Source organism: Parasteatoda tepidariorum, chromosome 1, assembly GCF_982258835.1.
Source record: "Parasteatoda tepidariorum strain Cologne lab strain chromosome 1, Ptep-v5.0, whole genome shotgun sequence".
In the NCBI taxonomy this organism is placed as follows: domain Eukaryota; kingdom Metazoa; phylum Arthropoda; class Arachnida; order Araneae; family Theridiidae; genus Parasteatoda; species Parasteatoda tepidariorum.
The window spans coordinates 53,186,613-53,198,454 of NC_141755.1; positions in this window are offsets into that span (position 1 = coordinate 53,186,613).

An 11,842-nucleotide genomic window follows, 5' to 3' on the forward strand; every position below is an offset into this window, starting at 1 on the left:
CCGCAGTGGACTAATCGTAAAAACACGGTTCCCAGTAGAACACTGAAGTCAAGCATCACTGGCTACGGTCAGTTAGCGTGTGGGTGACCACTTTGATCAGCATATGTAGGGACCGCGGTATCGGTCCTCGTTAAACTGTTCTACCGTAAAGTGCCCGACTTCGCTCGCAGGTCGTCGGGCTACCAAAGCAGGGGAGCCATCCCCTCTGCAGAGGATCAGAATTGAGATGGCATATCTTCGGATCATCCTCAGGGATGTTTCCCAGACCGCCGCCTATAGCCCATTGTGCAGCTCTAGTGCGATGTAAATAAAATACTACCTGTCCCACCATAAATAAACATTCAAACAAGGTCTAAAAGTCATAAACTATAGCTGTTCAGTCAGGCAGATTTTATTTTTATATTTAAAGTGGTAGCAACAGTACTAATACTAACGGGTTAACGTTGTGATTAGAACGGCTACTACAGGGTGATCACCGTATGGGGCAGGGCCGTAACTACGCCCGGGCACCACCCCGGGGCCCCGACTGTCAAGGGGGCCCCATATGAAGAGACCACATCATGTTTTTTTTTTTCAAAATAAAGCACTCTAATTATATATATGCGGGAAAGAAATTGTGTTTAGATAGAGTTGATGATAAAGGGAAGGTTAAAAAACGGTAAAACACCTTTTCGCAAATTACTTCCCTTTTAAAAGAACAAACACGCTTTGTAGAGAAGGGGAAAGGCCACAGCTGCATGTAGTTGATTGCGTGAGACCCAGTGGCGTGCCAACCAGGGGGAGGCAGAGGGCCCCTCTAAAATTTAGATGATGGGGCAAACGATGCGTTTCGCCCCTCCTGGAATTTAGACACTCTCAAAAATAAAGTCAAGTAAAATCAGTAATTAAAAAAAAAAATTTTTCAATTTTGAAGCTATTTTGGAAATAGAAAACTTTATATTCCTCTAACATTTATGTGCCTTGCCTCTTCTGATATTTAGTTATTCGCCAAGACGAAGTCTAGTAAAATAGGTAATTTTAGAGAGGGAAAAAAAGCTATTCTTTCTCAGCTTTGAAGATATACATCAAGTTATTCTGTTATGGGCGATTAATATGTTTTTTGACTTTTGGAAAAGTAAAGTAAAAGTAGAAAAAGTATTTTATTTCCAATTTTTACTCTATTTTCTTCCGAAATAGTAATGAGGGGGCGAACATAGTGTTTCGCCCCTTCTGAAATTTCAAAGTGCTCAAAAATATAAAAATTGGAAACTAAAAAAAAATGTCATCTTTGAATCTATTTTTCGAATAGAAAGCTTTATTTTCTTCTGAAATAAAAGTGAGGGGCGAAAAATTTGCTTCTCATCTTCTGAAATTTAGACATTAATAGAATAAAATCACGTAAAGTTGGAAATTTTAGAAGAAAAAAATTGTTTTGTTTCATAACTTCGACGATATTTTCCAAATAGAAAACTTCATTTTTCTCTTAAATTATAGTAAGGGGATAGAAAACTTTATTTTCTTCTGATATAACGTAAGGGGGGCTAAAAAAATTTTTGTATCTTCTGAAATTTAGACATTTGAAATAATAAAGTCCAGTAAAATTGTTTTAAAAAAAAAATGGAAGCTATTTTCCAAAAAGAAAATTTTATTTTCTTCTTAAAGTGAGGGGGTGAAGAATATACTTCACCCTTTCTGAATTTCAGACATTCGCAGAAATAAAGTAGAGTAAAATTTATATTTAACTCCTATTTTCGACTTTAAAGCTATTTTCCAAATCGAAAACTTTAGCCTCCCCTTCTGAAAATTTGACATTCGCTACAATAAAGTAAAACAGAATTGAGAATATTAGAAAAAGAAACTACTTTTTTTTCCAATTTAATAGCTATTTTTCAAATTGAAATAGAAATCCCCCCCCCAAGAAAAATACTTCGGTTTTGTTTCAATTTTTTCTACATATTACAACTTTTTATTTATAAAAAGAATTTAAAACAAAAACAAGAAAAGAGAAGAGGAGCACATCATAAAAAACATAACAAGTGTTTAGAAAACTAAAATAAGTACCACTGTTTTGCATCCTGAAAAATGCATTCTATGCTGAGACCATGGATATGACTGACTGAGAAATATGTATATTTGAAAGCATCTTTCGACTGTGGGTGGTACGAAGGTGTTAAAACCTTTATACCACCCCCAGAGTTGACCCACAGTTATCTGACTCCTCAAAAAATAGCCATCTCCTTTTACACCATGGGAAAATGACCTTTTCCTTCTTTAAATTGCCTTTATCATTTTTACGACTTAGGGCTCTTTTGTGCTTTTATAAAATGTCATATATTTACAGTACCATCCATACGTCCCTTAAGTTGTCTTAAACTGACAATTATCTAGATGTTCTAGGAAAGCAGATGTAAGCTTTTAAGGGATCCAAGGGGATGACTCTTGTTAACATTTACTTAGGTCATTTTGTCAAGAGATTTTTTCTGAGACAAACGTAATGAAACGTTGCAGTTAAATTCCAGATTTTAACTCATTTAATTGCTTCATTTAAACTAACCATTTTTAATTCAGATATAAATTTTCTGTTACCTTTTGTTTTGTTCAATTTTTGAAATTAAAATTTAATTTTAATTAAGATTTTTTCAAAATTATTTGCAACTTCATTTTTTCAAACATAAATCGTGATATCAATAATTCTCATTCCTAATAAAAATTTTCTTTGAAACAAGAAAACCAATTGTAAATTTATTTATAAGGAGGTAAGTAAATGTTCGCATTAACTCATTTAATACATTTAAATTTTATATTTATATACTGTTAGAATTCTTTTATAAGAATGGTAACATAAAGTTTTTTTATTTTTTTATGTTCGTATATAAAATTTAATTTGTATAGTACTTTAATTGATAATTTTACTGTTTATTCTGTGCATGGATTTTGTTCTTATTTTATATTTTTTAAATTATTAAGACCTTTAAATTTTTTGAATTGGATCTTCAAATTTTTAGGGTACTTTGTTTTCATTAAAAAATGAAATGCAGTCTTTATTTTATATAAAAAAAATCATATTTAATTTAATAAAAAAACGCATTTAATTTTTAAAAAAAGCTATGAACATCAGCTTAGAAATCCGTAGCAATTAAAATTCATTGCTATAACAAACCATTAAAAAGAATTTTTTTTTTAATTAGTAAATATGCTTTGACTTTTTCTCATTTTTCTTTCATAAAAAAAACTATTACTCTTTGTCATAATTTTGCCACATATGATTACATGGCGTCATGAATACATGGGCCAAATATTCAAGAACGAATTCTTTTCAAAATATAGCTATATTTTCTAGGGACCTGTCCATATTGGAGTAAGGCAACTTTGTTTTTGTTAATCGATGTATATAGAGAAAAAATTTCTGTATTTTTTTTCAATTAGGGCTTTTTAAAATGTGGATATATGTGCCGATAGAAAAAAAGTCTATAATTTCCACCAGTTTCCATAACGCGATCAAAAACTTTTAGATTTGAAACTGAAAAATAATTTAAATTTTTATAATGGTTTTGTCTTGAAAAGACCTTCCTAACGGTATAGTAACCGGATTCAACAGATTTATAAAATTTTTATTTTATTATTAGCATTATATTTAGAGGAAAAGGAGGCTACTGTGGACATGGGGGACAAGAGTAGACAACATGAATAGCTTTTTTCCCCCCTAGTCATATTTCCTCGGTGAGATGTCGTAAATTGGTAACATTTACGCACAGTGAACCAAAAAAGTACCATCCTGAATAACTTTTGTTTTGATTTAATGATCGGATCTTCACGTTCTAGGACTTCATCTTAATAATTCGAGGGTGTGACTTCAAATATGCAAATTAATTAGTGCACGATATTTTATTTTAAGTTACGCAATCAGACACAAAAACATACTTTCCCTGAATAAACATAACTTTTGTTCAACTGATTCGATTTTCTAACCCCCGTTATATAGGAGGTCGCTGTAATCTGGGAAATATGGTCCCAATAGTTGGGTCGGGTGAGCTATCTAAAGTTTGGACCCCCAAATGTTAAGGGAATTGACAAATTTTTGCACACTATTATAAAATTCTTTTACCTAAAGATAATTCCATGCAAAAAATAACTTTTAGTGAATATTTATTATCTTTTATTTAATAATAGTCTGATGTTGTTGATCATTTACGTCGCACTAGTGCTACACAATAGGCTATTGGCGACGGTCTGGGAAACATCCCTTGAAGTTTGATCCTCTGCAGAGGGGATGGCACCCCCGATTCGGTAGCCCGGTGACCTGCACGCGAAGTCGAGCACTTCACGGTAGAACAGTTTAACGAGGACCAATACTGCACACCCTCGGTCCCTACGCAGATTGATCCAAGTGGTCACACACCCGCACACTGACGGCAGTCAGTGATGCTTGACTTCGGTGATCTGCTGAGAACCGTGTCTTAACGATCAGTCCACTACGGAACAGTAATAGTTTGAAAACTTTTGAGTCGTAAGGCATATAATTTTTTCCCCTTCTTTTTTTGTATCATTTTAAAGTATCCAATTCCACATGGAAAATACAAAATTTGAGCGAAATTGGTTGATTAGTTCTTGAGAAATTGAGTTTTATAAGTACGACTTTATTAAAATTTAATTTCTCAGGATTAATCGATTTCGCTGAAATTTTGTATTTTGCCATGTGGAAAACTTACAATGTTTTGTTATCCAATTTATATGCGAACAAATAACTTGTTTTCGTAAACATATTCGCTAACATAATACATAAATAGCTGAAATGACGGTTAGAGATGGAGTACTGAAAGTTTTTGAAAGGGCCTCCGCCAAAAATTTTTGCCCCAGGGCCCCGAGGGGTGAAGTTACGGCACTGGTATGGGGATATTTAAAAAGTGGTGATTAATGTTTGATAAGACTGTTGGAGATTTTAAAGTTTTTGCTTTAACTTTATTTTAATTATATGCATAACAACTTGATAACTTTGTTTCCTACGATTTACCAGCATTTTTTTTTCTACATAAGAATTAGTTAATACATTCTGTTTCCTCAATGCAATGATTTATTGGATTCTTTCCAGACTTGGCCACCTTGTACTACCAATTTCAAAGACAAAACTCTTCAGAGTTCCATACAACAATGGTAATTTTTCAAAAGAAGAAAGTCAATTAATGAATCACTTTATAAATTAAATATATTAATTTATAAAGTCGTTAGATGCGAGTTTCTGAGTTAACAAGATTTCTGTTTTGACGATGACATTTTTAATAAATTAGGAGGCCATACGAAGGATACTTCAGCGAGCTTTTATTTTAATGGTCAAAAAAATAAATGTAAGAGAAAAAGAAGAAGTGGATAAGTCTTTAATTAAATTGATTCCACGCATGTTGCTTTTACCATGATGAGCTGTCAAGGTGTCTGTGTTAGCAATAGATATAGTAACAAATGACACTACAGTGCCATTTTTCAAGAATTGCTGAAGGAAGACACAATATGGGACCGATTTAATTGAAATAAGACTCACACTCGCTGCTTGTCAACTTAGGAACTCATTTCTCAATTTCGTTCGGATTGCTTCGCAATCTACCCCGCACCACTCTACTTGGATATTAAGTTTTATAATATTAGTGTTCATTTTTTTAAATCTCATAAAGTAAGCAAAAATTCGACTTATTCAAAAGGGTGATAACTGGCAAGAAGAAAAGGAAAACTTACCGTAGAACTTGGAGTCCCAAACCTAGTTGAGTGGGTGAAAACAACACTTCCTAGAAGAGAGAATGCCTTCGCACAAGTAAGCACAATCTAAAAATCCGATTCTTTGTAGTCCGAAAGTGGTAACATCTCTCTTATGTGTCTCCCATGGAGCAGTTTTATCGAACTCCCATTCTTACGAGCAACGCACCAAGAATGGGAGTTCAACGTACCACCAACCAGGCTATCCCGACCAAATTATTAGTTTATTTTATAGCAGTCATTGAACAGCCGATCCAATTTCGAGTTTACGACTACTAATGTTCAACTCCGTAGCCTTGTAATTTTAAACACTGTCTAGCAGACAAAGGAACTCCAGGATCAAGTAGTGGAAGAAATTTTTGAGTTACATGGGGAGGAAAACCACGAAAGCCTCCCACGGTTAGTCTGACAGCAAGGGGACTCTAACCCATAGTCCCTCTACCACTTAGGATATTTTACGCCAGCACTGTGGTCGGTGCGAACTGGGTGTGGAATTTCAGCCATCACTGGGATTCGAACCCGGTTTACCTCATTTGGAGGTGAATGCTCTATCCCATCAGCCTCATTTGAAGGTGAATGCTCTATCCCTTAGTAATAACTCTGCGGGAGGAATCAATATTCAAATTTTATTAATTGGTACCAATTTTATTAAATTGCCTAAATTTAGTCTTCTTCAATGGCAATTCAATCGTAATTTTTGTTTTAAAAAAAAATGGAAATAAACCGTTTTTCCTTTTAATCTGCAATGATTAATGACAAGCAACCACGAGGGTTGGTGAGCAAGGTGAACAAGGGGGGAGCCTTCTAGTTTTTTTTTTTTTTAATAACTGTTAAATTATTAGTTTTTTAACTTGCATACTTTAAAAAAAAAGTTCGAGAAACATTTCTCAGCATTAAGAAACAAAAATTAAAAGCTGTCATCAGTTGAATAGAACCCACGATCTCTCAGTTTTGTGTTAGATTTCACAATCATCAGCCCGAAATATATACACCTGCGGTTTTATTTATTTATATTTTTTAAATATATTAAATTAAGAGTCATTTGGGTGTTTGACATTCTTGATTTTGTTGAAAATTTCCGGATATGTTCCTTATGTAAAATTATTAGATACGAGTTTTTTGCTTTTTTTTTTCTCTTCTGTTTTGCGAAAGAAAAATATTTTTAAAATTTTGAGGTGTCAAAATAGAAGACCCTCTGAAATTTTGAGAAAAACACACCTGTTTGCATGTGGCAATAATGACATGTGAATCATGTGAACCATAAACCTTTTATGACATGTGAACCATGTTCTGACCGCACTCTGAGAAAAAAAAAAGTATGGTCAAAACTATTAGAATGTAGTAAAATTTACGGCACTTATGGGAGCACCAAAAAACAGAGTAATTGTTTTCTGCAGCAATTTGGTTATAACTTCTCATTAGATTAGCAGTTCCAAGCTATGTTCTATGGAACTTTAGGGTTCCAGAGGGAGTTAAAGAGGTTTCACGAATTAGTACTTTTTATAACCGGTGATGAATACTTTTATAGCTTCTAGTTAGTAGTCTTTATAATCTCTGATTATATTTAGATCAAACCTATAAATCATATTTTATAGAATCTTTTGATTTCCTTTAATAAATTATTTGAAGTAAAATACCAATTAAATAGAAATGGCATTTTTTTAAATGAAAAAATATTTTTAGTAAGTAATGAGAGTGAGTAATGAGAATATATGTTTAAGTGAGAATGTACAAACACAACTTCTGATTAATGACTATTCACTAATTGGATCAATGAATGCAAAGTTGCATTAAAATCATCTAATAAAATCAGTTTATTTGTGGATTTAGCTTAATAGGCCGTAAAGTAATTCACATGAGATCGTGCATGCACACTGGATCATTTCTACTTCAAAAAACAAGGTTTACAAATGGTGATCAGCAGGCAGGGCCGGATTAACCTATAGGCACACTAGGCACGTGCCTAGGGCCTACGAAATTCAGGGGCCTACGAAAAACTTGGGAGAAAAATTTTTTTTGACAAAAATAAAACGTGACTAACATTTTATTAAAATAGTATTAAATAAATTTTTTTCTATTAGTAAACACTTAACCTACCTTGCAAATTTATTTATAAATAATTTCAAAAGATTTACTTTTGACAATGTTAATTTCCTTCACTTAGTTATCATAGTAGTATCATGAAAACTATGAAGCTATTTGTAGTATAAATATTTCTTGTAATTAATCTCACTATGAATTTCACTGTTTTCTTTGCTGGTTTGTTGTTGTATTGTTGACGTGAAGTGTTTACATAGTTATCGATCGAACTAATCATAATATTATCGATATCAACTGCAATATCGGCAGTATGTCGGTATTGCAGATAAAGTTCGATAAACAAATTTGTAAATTAAAATCCATATTAATAAAAATGTAAAAAAAAATATGCAAGAAAATTTTAGCATATATTTTGAAAAGAGGGGAGGAGTGGGGGAAGGAGGGGGGGCCCAAAAGCGGCTATGCCTAGGGCCTACGAAAGGTATAATCCGGCTCTGTCAGCGGGTCAAAATAGTTGGGGGGGAAATGCAATTGTTAATGTCTATTAGCAATGGTTTAAACAATTACTTTTAATTATAAGTTACTATTACTATATTGTAAATCAAGGGTTTCCAACTTACATGAGGCCGGGGACCACAATTAAAAACACCAGTCAAATGGCGGGCGGCAACTTTATTAAAATTTTATATAGGACTCTTTTATGCTTGAAGGAACATTAAATATTACTGTCAGATTTTTATCTAGTTGTGCAAAACAAAAGTATTGAATTACAAATTAAAATAATAAGTAGATTTTTGAAAATATTTATTTGGATATTAAAAAGTTCTGGCTACAATAACTTTAATGTGCAAAATGTTCAATGAGAAAATTGAGGTTCGTATGCTGCAACCACCAGAGAATTGATATTTACATTTTAAATTTAAAATTTACAGATATAAATAATTTTGTACGAAATGAGTGGCTTCAAAATGTTAAATCGGAGAATTTCTTCGAGAAAATTTCCGATACCCACATGCTAAATTATATTCACAAAATACAAAAAAAAAAAAAAAAAGAAAAAAAAAAAGAAACACGAAATAAAAAAGAGCAACACACATGATTATTTTTGTATTTAAGAATTTTCTTGGAAACAAAACCTGAGAAATAAATTTTTTTGCACCGCTGGTATGTTAAATTTCATAGAAATGAAGAAATTAGTTTTTTTTAAACGAGAAAAGTATTTTAAACCCATATGGAATTTTTACGAAAATTGTCCGCAAAAAAAATGACAAATAATATATTTTAGTTTGCGGGCCGCCAGTTGGTAACCACTGTAGTAAACTATTGCTAAAAATACAATAGTAATGTCCGCAGGAAAAATAGAACTTGGCATCTATGCAATTTCAGTTAAACCAATGTAAGTTGTGGGTTAACAATTAAATTGTTCTATTAGACAAGTAGTCACTTCATGAAAGGGAATTAAATTGTTTTAGTCAGTTAAGATCATCTAAGATAGATGGTCAAATTAAAAGTTTTCGCTGCATTGAAAACATCAAAGCTCCGACTATATTCCACATAACACTTTCATTTTTATTGTCAACACTCTATGATATTTAATAACAGCGAATTCACTTGTAAGCCTCGGTTATAATTTCTTATCATAATAATTCTAAAAATAGTTTCCTATCTAAATCATAAGTTCAACTTCCTTTCTGAATTTTGGAGAGGAGATAGCAGACAAACACATACATTATCTTTTAAGAAAGAAAAAAAAAAGAGAGAAAAGTACGTCTTTGAAAACGTAAATAAAACCCAGGAAGTTGAAAATCGTTAATTTACCCTTAGTTTGTTGACATTTTAAGCAAGTTAAAATCATGCGTAATTATACTGAAAGGATCGAAATTGCTGAATTTGATGCGTATTTAATGAGTTCACGACCTCAGGTTGTAATTAAAAAACAGTATAAATGCGACTTTGATATTTCTTTCTTTATATCATTTATGAAAAAGTTTTAACTAAATGTTTTTCAGCACTTTATAGAATCGTGTATAAGAATTTATAAAATGGGTTTATCAAGAGAATTATAGTGAACTTTTTCTATTTTTAAAATAAAATAAAAAATCTTATTTTAAAACTGGTTTTCAAAGGGAAAAAAAAATTGGAGATACAATTTTTCTATAGTTTCCCTTATTAATTGCTGAATTTGATGCGTATTTAATGAGTTCACGACCTCAGGTAGTAATTAAAAAACATGATGAATAAGACTTTGATATTTCTTTCTTTATATCGTTTGGGAAAAAGTTTTAACCAAATGTTTTTCAGCATTTTATAAAATCGTGAATAAGAATTTTTTTAAAAAAATGGCTTTATCAAGAAAATTATGGTGAACTTTTTCCGTTTTTAAAATAAAATAAAAAAATTTTATTTTAAAACTGGTTTTCAAAGGAGAGAAAAAAATTATAGATAAAATTTTTCTATAGTTTCCCTTATTCTAAGATACTATTTTAGCGGTACCTCAGCAATTATTCTGAGCAGTTGTCAGGAGAATACAATTCTTGCATGTTTTGCCATAAAAAAAAAAGCTTGTCTTGTATTATTTTACACATCTAAATTTGCTATCCATGTATTTTTTACTCGAAATTGATTAAGATCAAACATAAGTCAATTCTAAAATTGCAAACGTTTTTATGTTTAAAAAACATATAATTTTTTTCTTGTAATTATTTTATTTTATAACCGCCGTTGAACAGCCGACCCAATTTTCGGGTCTTGAAATTATTTACACTTTTTTTCTAAACTATTTATCAACATAATTTGGTCTCATTTGCTTCAACGGGGGCTGGGGGGAGAAGATACATCCGCACAAAAACAGTACCTCATATATATGACTATAGTGTAAATAAAACAGTACTTTTTAAGCACAAAAATTCTTTCAACTTCTGAACTATTGACTCGTTTTTCATCTTATTTGATTCAGACAAAATACATAATACTTTATCTGTTTTCGAGGTAGTTATTTAAAATGGTTTTACTACTAACCGTCTAGTATTTATTCTTATTCGATTCAGCAGGATAAAAAAAGGGAAACAATATCGCCTTTGTTTAGATAATATTATTCAAGTTTCTTCCTTCATTCACACCCTCCCTGCAAAACCTGACGCACGCAATAGTGCAACTTTTTACCATTTACTAAGAGGAAAGTACTTAACGTTTCTTTGCTGGGTAAAACTTTTCTTGGTAACATATTTAAATCCTATTTTTGCTGTACTTATTAGTATTTACGGGATATCGCACTGATATGTTTAATGATAATTTTGAATTGTAGAATCTTTTTAAAACAATTTTGAGAAATTTTCGGTTTCCATTTTGAATGAGGGGAAAAAATAATTTCTAGACTTACCATTGCCGATCGAAAAATTTTAAATAATATTAATTTAGAAAAAATTCTTCTATGTTGATTTTATGTACAGTGAATATATAATCGTTAATGTTATGATAAAGCATACTGTTTTAGATATGCAGTTATAACACTCGGGTTTTCGAGAAAAGCGCGTTTCAAGTTTGTGAAGATCAAGTCAAGTATATGTACGCTTTTTTTTTTTTTTTTTATAAATTTAATTTTGTCCCTTTATGAAAATATTCATTATCATTAACGACAAATTATTCTGTTAAATTATGTAAAAATAGAAAAAGATGAATCATTAAAAAAAAAAAACTTTTAACTTGGTACCATATTTTTTGTTGTTGTTGTTGTTTCTTTCAGGAACCATGCGATACATTTCAAAAAATTTATTCTCATGAGAAAAATTAAATTTCAAAAGAGCGAAAATTATGCACGATGAAAATAAAAAAAAATGTTCTTAGCTATTATATGGGCAGCTGTCAGAAACAGAACGCAATTATTACATATTTTTTGCTATGCATTCATCAAATTATCATCAAATATTTTGAACGTTTTGAAAAAATACTTGAAATTTATTTGAATAGAAAATATTCACTTGATATTTATTGAATGAAATAGCTCTAAATATGAACTGTAAAAATTTTAAACCTTCATGGCAGTGCATTTTTTAAACTGAATTAAAAATTCAAGAAATTAAAC